The 14,688-nt window shown below is 43.6% G+C and overlaps 1 protein-coding gene and 1 non-coding gene across 2 annotated transcripts in view; one reads left to right on the forward strand and one right to left on the reverse strand.

Annotated features, from left to right (window-relative positions):
- LOC127689677 (zinc finger protein ZFP2-like) overlaps nt 1–14,688 on the forward strand; it is a 74,502-nt gene that overhangs the window by 19,871 nt on the left and 39,943 nt on the right. The window lies entirely within an intron of this gene.
- LOC127690296 (small nucleolar RNA SNORD50) lies at nt 10,889–10,960 on the reverse strand. The gene has a single exon (XR_007979024.1). It is a non-coding gene; the product is annotated as a small nucleolar RNA SNORD50 (small nucleolar RNA).

The following is a 14,688-nucleotide window of genomic DNA, read 5'->3' on the forward strand; positions in this document are numbered from 1 at the left end:
GAATTTTGTCAAATGCTTTTTCAGCATCCAATGAAATGACCATGTGGTTTTGTTCTTTGAGTTTGTTTATGTAGTGGATTGTATTGATGGATTTCCGTATATTGAACCAACCCTGCATTCCCGGGATAAAGCCTACTTGATCATGGTGGATGATCGTTTTGATGTGTTCTTGGATTCGGTTGGCAAGAATTTTATTGAGTATTTTTGCATCTATGTTCATAAGGGAAATTGGTCTGAAGTTCTCTTTCTTTGTTGGATCTTTGTGTGGCTTTGGTATCAGCGTAATTGTGGCTTCGTAGAAGGAATTGGGTAGTGTTCCTTCTGTTCCTATTTTGTGGAATAGTTTGAAGAGTAATGGTGTTAACTCTTCTTTGAAGGTCTGGTAGAATTCTGCACTGAAGCCATCTGGTCCTGTGCTTTTTTTGGTTGGAAGACTTTCTATGACTCCTTCTATTTCTTTAGGCATTATGGGACTGTTTAGATGGTCTAGTTGGTCCTGATTTAATTTTGGTATTTGGTATCTGTCAAGGAAATTGTCCATTTCCTCCAGATTCTCCAGTTGTGTTGAGTACAGGCTCTTGTAGTAGGATCTGATGATTTTTGGATTTCCTCAGTTTCCGTTGTTATATCTCCCTTTTCATTTCTAAGTTTATTAATTTGGATATTTTCTCTGTGCCCTTTGGTCAGTCTGGCTAAGGGTTTATCTATCTTGTTGATTTTCTCAAAGAACCAGCTCCTGGTTTTGTTGATTTTTTATATGGTTCTCTTTGTTTCTACTTGATTGATTTCGGCCCTGAGTTTGATGATTTCCTGCCTTCTACTCCTCCTGGGTGAAATAGCTTCTTTTTGTTCTAGGGCTTTCAGGTGTGTCATTAAGCTAGTAATGTATGCTCTCTCCATTTTCTTTTTGGAGGCACTCAGGGCTATGAGTTTTCCTCTTAGCACTGCTTTCATTGTGTCCCATAGATTTGGGTATGTTGTGTTTTCATTTTCATTGTGTTCTAAAAGGTCTTTAATTTCTTTCTTTATTTCTTCCTTGACTAAGGTATCATTGAGTAGAGTATTGTTCAGTTTCCACGTGTATGTGGGTTTTCTGTTGTTTCTGTTGCTATTGAAGACCACTTTTACTCCATAGTGATCAGATAGGAGGCATGGGATTAGTTCTATCTTCTTATATTTGTTGAGGTCTGTCTTGTGACCAATTATATGGTCGATTTTGGAGAAGGTACCATGAGGTGCTGAGAAAATGGTATATTCTTTTGTTTTAGGATAGAATGTTCTATATATATCTGTTAAATCTAATTGGTCCAAAGCTTCAATTAGTTTCATTGTGTCCCTGTTTAGTTTCTGTTTTTCTGATCGGTCCATTGAGGAAAGTGCAGTGTTGAAGTCACCCACAATTATTGTGTTAGGTGCAATGTGTGCTTTTAGTTTTAATAAAGTTTCTTTTATGAAAGAGGGTGCCCTTGCATTTGGGGCATAGATGTTCAGGATTGACAGTTCTTCTTTTTGTATTTTTCCTTTGACCAGCAAGAAGTGTCCGTCAGAGTCTCTTTTGATGACTTTGGGTTGAAATTCAATTTTATCTGATATTAAAATGGCTACTCCAGCTTGTTTCCTGAGACCATTTGCTTGTAAAATTGTCTTCCAGCCTTTTACTCTAAGGTAGTGTTTGTCTTTGACCCTGAGGTGTGTTTCCTGTAAGCATCAAAATGTATGGTTCTGTTTACGTATCCAGTCAGTTAGTCTGTGTCTTTTTTTGGGGCATTAAGTCCATTGATGTTAAGAGATATTAAGGAATAGTGATTGTTACTTCCTATCATTTTTGACGTTATTTTTAAAATTTGATTGCTTAACTTCTTTTGGGTTTGATGAAAGGTTACTATGTTGCTTTTTCCAGGGTGAAGTTTCCCTCCTTGTATTGGTGTTGTACTCCTATTATCCTTTTTAGGGCTGGGTTTGTGGATAGATATTGGGTAAACTTGGTTTTGTCGTGAAATATCTTAGTTTCTCCATCTATGGTGATTGAAAGTTTTGCTGGATATAGTTGTTTTGGTTGGCATTTGTGTTCTCTTAGAGTCTGCATGAGATCTGCCCAGGACCTTCTAGCCTTCATAGTCTCAGGTGAAAAGTCTGCTGTGATTCTGATAGGTCTTCCTTTATATGTTACTTGGCCTTTCTCTCTTACTGCCTTTAGTATTCTTTCTTTGTTTAGAACATTTGGTGTTTTGATTATTATGTGACGGGAAGTATTTCTGTTCTGGTCCAGTCCGTTTGGAGTTCTGTAGGCTTCTTGTATATTCATGGGCATCTCTCTCTTTAGGTTAGGGAAGTTTTCTTCCATAATTTTATTGAAAATGTTTGCTGGCCCTTTAAGTTGTAAATCTTCACTCTCATCTATGCCTATAATCCTTAGGTTTGGTCTTCTCATTGTGTCATGGATTTCCTGGATATTTTGGGTTACAAGCTTTTTGCATTTTGCATTTTGTTTAACTGTTGAGTCCATGGTTTCTATGGAATCTTCAGCATCTGAGATTCTTTCTTCTATCTCTTGTATTCTGTTGTTGATATTTGCATCTCTGTCCCCTGATTTCTTCCCAAGGCTTTCTATCTCCAAAGTTGTCTCCCTTTGAGTTTTCTTAGTTGTTTCTACTTCTGATTTTAGATCCTGGATGGTTTTGCTTAGCTCCTTCACTTGCTTGTTTGTGCTTTCCTGTAATTCTTTAAGAGATTTTTTTGTTTCCTCTTTCATAACCTCAGCCTGTTGACCAAAGTTCTCCTGTATTTCTTTAAGTGTTTTTTGCATTTCCTCCTTGTTGGCTTTTGTATTCTCCTGGATTTCTTTCAATGATTTTTGTGTTTCCCTTGCAAGGGCTTCTAACTTTTGACCCATTTTCTCCTGAATTTCTTTAAGTATGTCCTTCATGTGTTTCTGTACCAGCATCATGACCAGTGATTTTAAACCCAAATCTTGTTTTACTGGTGTGATGGGATATCCAGGACATGCTGGTAGAGGAGAATTGGGTTCAGATGTTGCCATATTGCCTTGATTTCGGTTAGTGACGTTCCTGCGTTTGCCTTTTGCCATCTAGTTCTCACTGGTGTTAGTTTGTCTTGTCAGTGCTGGACTCACCAGTGCAAGCTGCCCCTTCCCTGTTGGCCTCTGGTGCACAGCTTACTCCCTGCACTGCCTGTAGACAGGGTGCTGCTTCCCAGGCTGATCAGATCCTGAAGCAGGCACCTGAAGGCTCCCGCTGGGGCCCGCTGGATTCACTGGAGCACACTGACTTCTCCCAGCTGGCCGCTCGAAGCCCAGCTAGCCTCTGGCAGGACCTGGAGATGTGGTGCGGCCGCCCAGGCTGATCTGGATCCAGAAGCGGAGAGGAGAGGGTTGAGCTGAGGGCTTCCGGCTGAGGCCTTGCCCCAGATTGTGTCTGTGGACCAGATGGAGCCCGTGTGCACCCGCAGGGAGTGCCGACGGTGTATGCTGCTGTGACCTCCCCTGTGTTTCGCTCACTCCGCTGGGCAGCCGATTCCCCAACTGGGCTGGCGCACACAAGGTTAGTCTGGCCGCCCAGGCCCTGATTCCAGGCAAAAACCTGGGAGACCAAGGTCTGAGCAAAGTTCCCCTAGGGCTATGACTGTTAATTGGGTCCGCCAGGTGACCAGGATGGCGGGCGTGCACGCCCGCTCCCTGAAAGCGCCGGGAGAGTCTGCTGTGCTAACAACCTCCTGGGTGGGTTGACTCACAGATGGCCCACCAAGACGCCCAGTTCTTGGGGTCAGTCCTGTGCCTTTTGTGGCCTAGACCCCTGCTTTGTTAGCCTCTGGCTATGCCCGTTATGGCTCTGCCTGCCAGAGCTCTCTGTTGTCCTGCAGGCAAAATGGCGGCGCGAGTGCAGGCCCGGGCAAAAAAACCTCCTGGCTGGGTTGGCACCCCGATGGACCCCCGATCAGCCCAGGGCCTGGGTGCAGGCCAATGCCCGTCGGGCTCAGACCACCGCGGTGTTGGCCTCGGATTATGTTTGTGTACCTCAGTCTGTCCGATCCCTGGAGTCCGAAACCAAGATGGATGAGCTTCTCTTGACTGGTGGGAGGCCGAGTTCTGAAGTGGCTTCCGTGCAGGAAAGGCGCCGCACAACCGCAGCTGCTTGCTGCCCGGCTGGTCAGCGAAGGTCAGTGGTCGTGGGCGCAGGGCCCAACTGGACCCTGTGTCGCCTTGGTTCCACTGCTGATGGCCCTTCAGCTGGACCAGCCACTGCTGCACTGCCGCTGCCACCGCCGACACCGCTGCCCGACTGTTAAAACTCTTTTTTTTTATTCGATGTAATTTATTTACATTTCAAATGATTTCCCCTTTTCTAGCCCCCCCCTCCCCGAAAGTCCCGTAAGCCCCCTTCTCTTCCCCTGTCCTCCCACCCACCCCTTCCCACTTCCCCGTTATACTGTTTCACTGAGACTTTCCAGAACCAGGGGCCACTCCTCCTTTCTTCTTGTACCTCATTTGATGTGTGGATTATGTTTTGGGTATTTCAGTTTTCTAGGTTAATATCCACTTATTAGTGAGTGCATACCATGATTCACCTTTTGAGTCTGGGTTACCACACTTAGTATGATGTTCTCTAGCTCCATCCATTTGCCTAAGAATTTCATGAATTCATTGTTTCTAATGGCTGAATGAATGTTGAAATTCTTAAGCCACATTATTTGATTACTCTTTCAGAAATTCTGAGCATCATAGGACTGTGAGAGAGGGTGAAACAATCCTCCTTTCATTGTGGTAGTTCTTAGGATACTTAAATACCATTAGAGGCCAGAAAGGAGTTCTGCTCTTGAGATCTGTGAGCTAACAGAAATAGTCACAGGAACTTTTGCACAGTAAAATATTAGAAAACTGTGGTGGCTCTAGAACCATGAGCTGTCGTTCTGTATGGATATTCCATAAAGAAAATTCTGTGTTAAGTTGATGTGAGGAGATAAGCTGAGGAAAGTGCTGTGAGAGGAGGGAGGGAGGGAGCCAGAAGAAACTGGCAAGCTGCAAGAGAGTAACTCAGGACACACCCTTGTGAGGGAGAATGAAGAGCATGGGAGTGGACTTGGAGGGCTCTCAGGAAGCAGGTTAATATAACTGCATGTTGCTGAAAGTTGTATAATGAGTTTCCTTCTGAGGACATTGACTTGTATGGGAGTGCAGCTTCACAGTCCTGCCTTGCTGTCACTGAATGGAAACAGATGGTAGGGCTTGTGGCCTCTGGTGCACTTAGTGGTAGGTTTAAGATAGGTCATTTGACTTTAAATCAATAACTCTAGTGTGTTTCCACATCTACCACAAGTTTCTATTTCCTAGCACTCTAAGCAGCCTCTCTCTCTCTCTTCTCAACTTTATAGCAACATTCATAAATACAAGTTGTAGGGACTAAAGAGATGGCTCAGCAGTTAAGAGCACCAACTGTTCTTTCAGAGGTCCTGAGTTTAATTCCTAGCAACTACATGGTAACAGATGGCTCACAACTATCCGTAATGGGGTCTGTTGCCCTTTTCTGGTATATCTGAAGAGAGCAATGGTGGTGTACTCATATGTACAAAATAAATAAAAATCTTTAAAAAATAAATAAAATAAATACAAGTTATAAATCAATTTCTCTTCTGTGTTTGCCATTGCTCATAAGATGCTGATGCAAAGAATCAAAGTCGTTGCATGTATGGAAGGAAGAAAATGGAAGGAGAAACAGTTGATATTTCTAAGGATGTGAATTGTTTCTATTTCCCCACCACTGGTGCTTGAGCTTGAAGCTGTCAGGCAAACACAGCTCCTCATCTCCATGCATTCAGCAGCTGCATTCACTGCTACACACTTAGGAGACTTAAGGTCCCATTCAAAGTTTCAATGATGCTTTAACCACTGATTTCACAATCTCCACTTAGCTCTAAGAGTTGCTAATCAAAGCTCAACAAAATGATATATTTTCTCTTAAGTTCAAACTGTGGACTCTGGTAGTTCTGCACTCACTGGGACAGAAGGTAACTGAGAAGCCAAATCATCATTTACCCATAACAGAATGAAGAGGAGCATCATGAAGCACCTACATCTTAGGAGACACAGTAACAGTAGCAGTATTTAGGTCATCTACTTTAGCTTTACCCTGAGCCTCTTCTAAGGTCAGTCTAGATGGCTTCCTTTTCCAAGTTCAGGCCAAAGCCACAATAAACAGGAAGAAGGATTTGTCTACAACTGAGACAAGGCACTGTGAGTCTAAGGTTAGTACTACTAATTTCTCCCATGATTTCTAACCAGATAATGGGTAATATACGTGATATATGAAGATGTTTTAAGGACTAGAGATGTGACTCAAGAGTTAAGAACACTTGCTGCTGATTCAGAAGATCCAGATTCCATCCCAGCACCTGCAACAGTTTTCCTGTAACTCATGTTGTCAGGGATCCAACACCCTCTTCTAGCTTCTGTGGATATTCATGCACGTGATACACATACATACACTCAGGCAAATGCAAATAAAAAATTACTGAATTCTTAAAAAGAAGTATGTACTGAGTTGGATTTAAAGCTGGATTTTTTTTTCTATCAGAAATTATAAAGTGATGAAAGGAACTAACTTTTTCTCCTCTCAGCCTAGTATATCTACTTCTCAAGTGTACTACTGTCAGAGTGACTTTGAAGGGCTTCTAGTTCCAAGCAACTTACAGGGATCTGGTTTCTTCATATCCTCTTATTTTTGACTTTTAAGCTGAATCATAAGAGGAAGAGTAAGGACAGAAGGCAGCGGCAGCGGCAGCAGCAGCGGCAGCGGCGGCGGCGGCAGCAGTGGCTGGTCCAGCTGAAGGGCCATCAGCGATGGAACCAAGGCGACACAGGGTCCAGTTGGGCCCTGCGCCCACGACCACTGACCTTCGCTGACCAGCCGGGCGGCAGGCAGCTGCGGTTCTGCGGAGCCTTTCGCTGCACGGAAACCACTTCAGAACTCGGCTTCCCACCAGTCAGGAGAGGCTCATCTCCATCTTGATTTCAGACCCCAGAGATTGGACAGACTGAGGTACACAAACATAATCCGAGGCCCAACACCACAGGGGTCTGAGCCCGACGGGCGTTGGCCTGCACCCAGGCCCTGGGCTGTTCGGGTGGCCATCGGGGTGCCAACCCAACCAGGAGGTTTTTTTGCCCTGGCCAGCGCACGCGCCGCCATTTTGCCTAAAGGACCCAGAGTGCTCGGGAGGGCAGAGACTGCTAACAAGCGTAGCCTGAGGCTAACAAAACGGGGGTCTAGGCCCCAAAAGGCACAGGACTGACCCCAAGAACTGGGCGGCTTGGTGGGCCATTTGTGTGTCAACCCGCCCAGGAGGTTGTTAGCACAACAGACTCTCCCGGTGCTTTCGGGGAGCGCGGACGCGCATGCCGGCCATCCGGGTCACCTGGCGGACCCAATTAACAGTCATAGCCCTAGGGGAACTTTGCTCGGACCTTGGCCTCCCAGGCATTTGCCTGGACTCAGGGCCTGGGCGACCAGGCTAACCTTGTGTGCGCCAGCCCGGTTGGGGAATCGGCTGCCCAGCGGAGTGAGCGGAACACAGGGGAGGTCACAGCAGCATACACCTTCGGCGCTCCCTGGGGGTGCACACGGGCTCGATCTGGTCCACAGACACAATCTGGAGCAAGGCCTCAGGCAGAAGCCCTCAGCTCAACTCTCTCTGCTTCAGATCAGCCTGGGCGGCTGCACCACATCTCCAGGTCCCTCAAGAGGCTAGCGGGGTCTTCCGGGCGGCCAGCTGGGAATAGTCGGTGTGCTCCGGTGGATCCTGCAGGCCCCAGCGGGAGCCTTCGGGTGCCTGCTTTGGGATCTGAACAGCCTGGACAGCAGCACCCTGTCTACAGGCAGTGCAGGGTGTAAGCTGTGCACCAGAGGTCAACGGGGAAGGGGCACTGGTGAGTCCAGCACTGACAAGACCAAGTAACACCAGTGAGATCTAGATGGCAAAAGGCAAACGCAGGAACGTCACTAACAGAAATCAAGGCAATATGGCAACATCTGAACCCAATTCTCCTCTACCAGCATGTCCTGGATACCCCATCACACCAGTAAAACAAGATTTGGATTTAAAATCACTGGTCATGATGCTAGTACAGGAACACATGAAGGACATACTTAAAGAAATTCAGGAGAAAAATGGATCAAAAGTTAGAAGCCCTTGCAAGGGAAACACAAAATTCATTGAAAGAAATCCAGGAGAATACAAAAGCCAACAAGGAGGAAATGCAAAAAACACTTAAAGAAATACAGGAGAACTTTGGTCAACAGGCTGAGGTCTTGAAAGATGAAACACAAAAATCTCTTAAAGAAATAAGGGAGAACTTTGGTCAACAGGCTGTGGTCATGAAAGAGAAAACACAGTGGTCAAATGTGCTTACTGATTTCAGGACCTAAGTTCAGCATCCAGCTCCCTCACAGCATCTGAACTGGAGCATGAGATTCAGCACCCCCTTGTGGCCTAAAAGGGCAATTGCACACATAAACATAACACCCCTAAACCCCAACCTAAAAAAACTGACCATGTTCCTCTTTCAATGCACAATAAACACATCAAATTATCATCACAGTTTCTCACTGAAAACTATTGAATTTTGAACTCATCTACTCAGAAACTACAATGTACTTAGCATTCAGCCTTATATTGCATTCCTTTTCTTCCCATCCCATTAATACCATGATCCCATTGCATCACAGATACATCTGAAACCATACCATGCTTTATTCATGCAGTCCTTTAAGGCTAACTGTATGTTTCCTAAAGTTCAACTGGTTTGGACTCCATTTGTTTAATCCTTTAATAGGAAGGATTCTCTGGCTATCTTGGTGACACCTACCTGTAATCTAAAGTTGGGAGGCAGGATTGCCATAAAATCCTAAGACCAGCTTGGTCTGAGGGAGCTCCAGTTCTAAACAGTGAGGCACTCTTCCAATGTAATCAACCAGCATAGAAAATCTTCACTTGTGTTTTCTATTTCTGTAAGGTTGCTTTTGATTTTATTCAGCATCCTATACATACATATATATATATATATATATATATATATATATATATATATATATATATATATATATATATATATATATATATATAAGTTTTTTGGATTTAGTTTTTTCAATACAGTGTTTCCCTGTATAGTTCTGGCTGTCCTGGAACTCACTCTGTAGACCAGGCTTCCCTTGAACTCAGAGATCAGCCTGCCTCTGCCTCTCAGAGTGCTGGGATTAAAGGCGTGTGCCACCACTGCCCAGCATGCATTTCTTGAGCCTGGTCTACAGAGTGAGTTCCAGGACAGCCAGGGCCATACAGAAAAACCCTGTCTCAAAAAACCCAAAATAAAGAGAAAAGAGGGAAATTCATATTTCTTCATATAAATAAAAAGGAGGAATGACAAATAACATTTGATACAGCAAAACAGAACATAGGAACAAGAAAAAATTATAAAAGCACAGTATCAAACGGAATTCTGACATCCTAAAAAATAAGCTACCTGAATAAAAGAACTTTGTATGCACAGACAACTCATTTTTCAAATGTAGCAAGTTTATACCAATGCTATCAGGAAAACTTAACATGTATAAGAAAAAAAAAAAACAATCCATACTAGATTCCTCCTGCTTAGTGTGAAAAATCATTTTAAGACCTTGACTTTAATGATAAACTAGGTAGAGGGGTGGGCTGACATGCTTTTAATCCAAGAGTTGGGGAGGCAGGAGGATTCAGTTCAAGATTAGCCAAGTTCAGAGTTCAGATAGCCAGGGATACTGAGAACTCTCATGAAAAGTGTTACCACAAAGCAACAGCGTACTAGAAGAATTTATCTATAACCAGTGACACTACTTTATATAGGTAACAAAAATTTGAAGTCCACCAATTCTAAGGGTAGGCATGGTGGCTTTTTATTTAAACTGAGGCCATCTCTATAGTTGAGTATCAGGACAATTTTGAGATACTTTTGCCAATAAAAAAAGCAAGTTCAACCCTTGTCAATTACCACAAAGGAAAATGGAAGTATGCAGCAGTTAAGAATTTAGAAATTAAAGCCCATTTTAGTCTTAGCGCTTGGGAAGCAGAGACAGGTAGAATAAAGACCAATCAGTCAAAGAGAAACCCTGTCTCAAAATTAAGAAATGGGTAGGGAGGGCTGGGCAAATGTGATCAAGTCACTGTTTGGCAATGTCTCAGGGAAACCTCATCATGTGCACAATTGTGCTAGTTAGGACACTGACACTAGTGTGCCTAATGCACTAACTCTGAAAACTCAGTAACCATGGAAGTGGAACATGTACCAAGGCACTCTGGTTAATCTTCTGACACAAACTGAATTGAAGAAATATTTCCAACTGGATATTTATTGCAGCATTCCCAAGTATCCACTGTGTGATGCCTAAGGAAATAGCTCACGATCAAGTTTACAGTCACTGAGATATTGACTTGCTGCTTTAAGATCATGATTGCATTCACTCTGCTCAGTCTGTACAGCTGTGTCAGCTCACCACAACCTTCACAGAACAGAGCAACCTCAATGGATTGGCAAAACAATCCATTCGCATACAGCCCACAAAAAAAAATGTACAAGAATCAACTCTGCAGGACATACTAGATGCTTTCCTGATCACTAGACAGATTAACAGGGACAGCCAGGGCCATGGAGACCCCATCTCAAACATCCCAGTACTAATACTGTGCATTTTCTTCTTGTCTCTGCCTTTTCTAGATGTTTACCACATCTAGTTTTCATTCTCAAGTCTTGTGTCACTGGCCCTAAAAATAAGAAACAAAGAAACACAGGCATTACATTACTGCCAAAATTAAAACAGAACACAACAGACCTTTGTAATGGTCCATCTCAGAAGCCAGATCCATAGTTGTGGTTTTTCAACAGGAATTAAGGTTCAGGATAGGATTATCATAGACTAGACCAACTTCATTAAGTTCAGCACAGGGCTGGAAAGATGGCTTAGCGGGGAAGAGCACCAACTGTTCTTCCAAAGGTCCTGAGTTCAAACACCAGCAAGCACCTGGTGACTCACAGCCATCCTTACACAGATCTGATGATGCCTTCTTCTGGTGGGGCTGAAGACAGCTTCAGTGTACTTCCACATAATAATAAATACATCTTTTAAAAAAGTTCAGCAGAAAACAAACCAGAGAAGCACACACATGCACTCCTCCTCTAGGATCTTTACAGGCCACAGACATCCCAATGGGTTGGTATTCCCCGCTGGCAGAAAGAAAGAAGTACCAAGACACACTATTAATATGAACTGCATAAAAAGAGTAAACAAGACCACTGCACTAAAGCACAATGGTCTTCTCTCAGAAGCTGTATTTGTCTTCAGGTCATCAACTTCTGGATATAGTTCATCACTGTTCAGACCATGGTTGGCTTTGGTTTGCCATCACTATTTCAGAAAACATTTAAGGGAAGCTGATTCTATTTCAGAACGGTAAAAATGTATGCTGACAGAATATAAATCTAGGTTTCTTATATAACTTTTTAAAGATTCAGGTTTTAATCAAGTTACTTTCTGTTATGAATTCTCTTGGATGCTTTGGCTCCCCTCCATCTAATGAAAGGAAACAAATTATAAGCATCACACACCACTTCCTATTTCTCTAATACTTCAATTAGAAAACTAAACTATATTGCTCTTACCTTCGCATCTTTTTGCAACTGTTTTGACCACAGGAAGAATGATGTCACCATTGTTTAGGTGAAAGGATTCATGTGCATATAATCGGGTTTCTCTTGGGTGTCACCAGTATCTTCTGCACAGCACAAAAGGCCTAGCATATTTTTTCTGCAAACCCTGCTGTGTAAGAACCCAGCCAAGATGGGACCAAGGAACCAGAAAGCAAGCAGCCTTCAACCAGGCTGTCCAGTCCCAATCTCCCCACGGCCTAGGCTCTAGTCCTGAAATCTCTTTTGCTACGGCACATTTTCCCTAGGAGGTTTCCATGGGTACCCTGCTCCACAGACCTGGAGCCTCTAAATTCATGCATGGCCACATTTCGGGTTGGTCATCCAAGCACTTAAACCACACACCTACAGAAAAGAAGGAATGCTCAGTCTTCCAAGCAGCTCTCATTATACCTTCAGTTGAGGGAAATCGAGGCTGCCCCTCCCTCCAGCACCGATTGGACAGAAGAACACATGGGGTGCGGCCTTTCCTGGAGCAATGCTTGGAGGTGTGCTCAGTGGTCTTTTCCTCCAGGGCATTCCGGAGCATGGTGAGCACCTGCCTCCTGCCTGTCTGGTTCTGTGCACACTACCACAGGCTCCACACCACCTGTTTATTCCGAGTCTGGCGGCCCACTCAGCTTGATGTGGAGTGGGAGTGGCCCCAGAATTCAAAGGAACAACAGTAGTTGGAGGTGAGGTCACCTCCAACTTCTAGCCTAGTTGGTTGGCACAGATGGTTGGCAGCTGGGAGTGGCCTTGACCTCACCCTAACTCCAGCCCAGATGGCAGGGGCACATCTGAAGGGACCTTGGAGGACAGAACTAGGCAGGTGAAACCAAGCAGCCCTGCTCATGTATGCACATGTATGTGGAGGATGAAGGGCAGCCTTAAGTGTTGTCCCATGAACACCATTTTTTTTTTCCTTTGAGAAAGGGTCTCTTACTGATCTGGAGCTCACAAATGAAGCTAGACTGGCTGAGCACAAGTCTAGGAGATCCTCCTGTCTCCAGCTCTGAAACTATAACCATGTGCCACAGAGAACATCTTTTTTATGTGGTTCTGGGAGTGAATCCATCTCGGGTCCCTGGGCTTGCAAAGCAAATGCTTTACTGAGCCGTAACCACCGTCACAGTATTAGGTTTTTAAGGCTACTAGATAATGTCATCTTCAAAATGATTTTTGTACATCTTTTTAATTTCTTTTTTTTTTCTTTTTTGGTATTTTTTTGGATTTTTTTTTGAGACAGGGTTTCTCTGTATAGCCCTGACTGTCCTGGAACTCTGTAGACCAGGATGGTCTAAAACTTAGAAATCTGCCTGCCTCTGCCTCCCAGAGTGCTGGGATTACAAGTGTGCACCACCACTGCCTCACTTCTTGATCTTTTTTTAAAAGGCTTATTTATTTCATCACAAATAAATAAGTAAATAAACACAATAAAGTAAACTGTAGATGTCTTCAGACACACCAGAAGAGGACACTAGATTCCATTACAGAGGGTTGTGAGCCACTCTGTGGTTGCTAGAAATAGAATTCAGGACCTCTGGAAAAGCATTCAGTGCTCTTACCTGCTGAGCCATCTCTCCAGCCCTGTAGTTTAAATCTTCTGTGTTAGCTTTCATCACAATAACAAGAGAACTTAGATCAGTGGTTTTTAACTTGTGAGTTGAGATCCCATTGTCAAACCTATATCTGCAAAAATATTTATATTATGACTTAGAACTAGCAAAATTATGAATTAGCAGTGAAAATAATTTGATGGTTGGAGGATCACCACAACATGAGGAACTGTATTAAAAGTCTGCAGAATTAGGAAGGGTGAGAACCACTGATTTAGATAATCATCCTTTGTAAAGAGAAAGGAATAATTTTTGGTCATGGTTTGAAATCTCTTGTGCATAATTGGTTGCTATATTGTGCCGGGCCTATGGTAAGGCTGGGGATTATGTTGGAAATGTGCAACAGGGTAAAAGTATTCACTTCAGGACTAGGAAATGAAATAGAAGAGAAAGAAACCAGAGCCCCAGAGTCTCTAAGAGTACACCTCCATTGACCTGAAGGCCTGGTCGGCTGCTTCTTAAAGTTTCCACCATGGGCTGGCAAATGTTCATTTTCAACTTGGTAGGACATAGAATGATATAGATATGAGTGAATATGTGAGAGATAGGTATAACTGTGAGGATGCCTCCAGAGAAGTTGAACAGGTAGAGAAGATCATGGTGAACATAGATGGCATCAACCTCTAAGGAGTGGGGGTCTGAGACAGACTAAAAACTGAAAAAAAGGGAAAGCTAACTGGGTAGCAGTGTTTATTCCTGACTGTGAAGGCCATGTGACAAGTGCTTCACACTCCTGCTGCCAGTCCTGGAGCCATTTTTTCCATCACCCTTTCTCCTAATTGGTAGATTATATTCTCAAAGCAGGAGCCAAAATAAATGCTTCCTTAAGTTGCTTCCCTTGGTTACTTTGTCATAGAAATGGAAAAATACAGCCACCTTTCAGTATTGCCAACAGGAGACCAACCCTCTCATACATAGGGTTTTGCAAGACACTGAATATCCAAATTACTGCATCTTGCTTTAAAAATGAAAAGGATGAATGGAGATCTGGGTTAACTAATAATATCTCAAATTTTTTTTTATTTTTGGTTTTTCGAGTCAGAGTTTCTCTGTGTAGTCCTGGCTGTCTTGGAACTCACTCTGTAGAACAGACTGGCTTCGAACTCAGAAATCTGCCTGCCTCTGCCTCCCAAGTGCTGGTATTAAAGGTGTGTGCCACCACTGCCTGGCATAATATCTCAAAATTACTGAGACTCCAGCCTCATAACCATGTCATCAGAGCATGCTGTTAGTGACATCATGGTAAGCACTGATGGAGAACAGTGGGAACAGGAAAGAGGCAGAGTGGACCCTGGCTGGGAAGAGAATGTCAGCCCCAGTGACTCACAGAAATTTGAGATCAAG

The sequence above is a fragment of the Apodemus sylvaticus genome, chromosome 7 (assembly GCF_947179515.1).
Source record: "Apodemus sylvaticus chromosome 7, mApoSyl1.1, whole genome shotgun sequence".
Taxonomy (NCBI): domain Eukaryota; kingdom Metazoa; phylum Chordata; class Mammalia; order Rodentia; family Muridae; genus Apodemus; species Apodemus sylvaticus.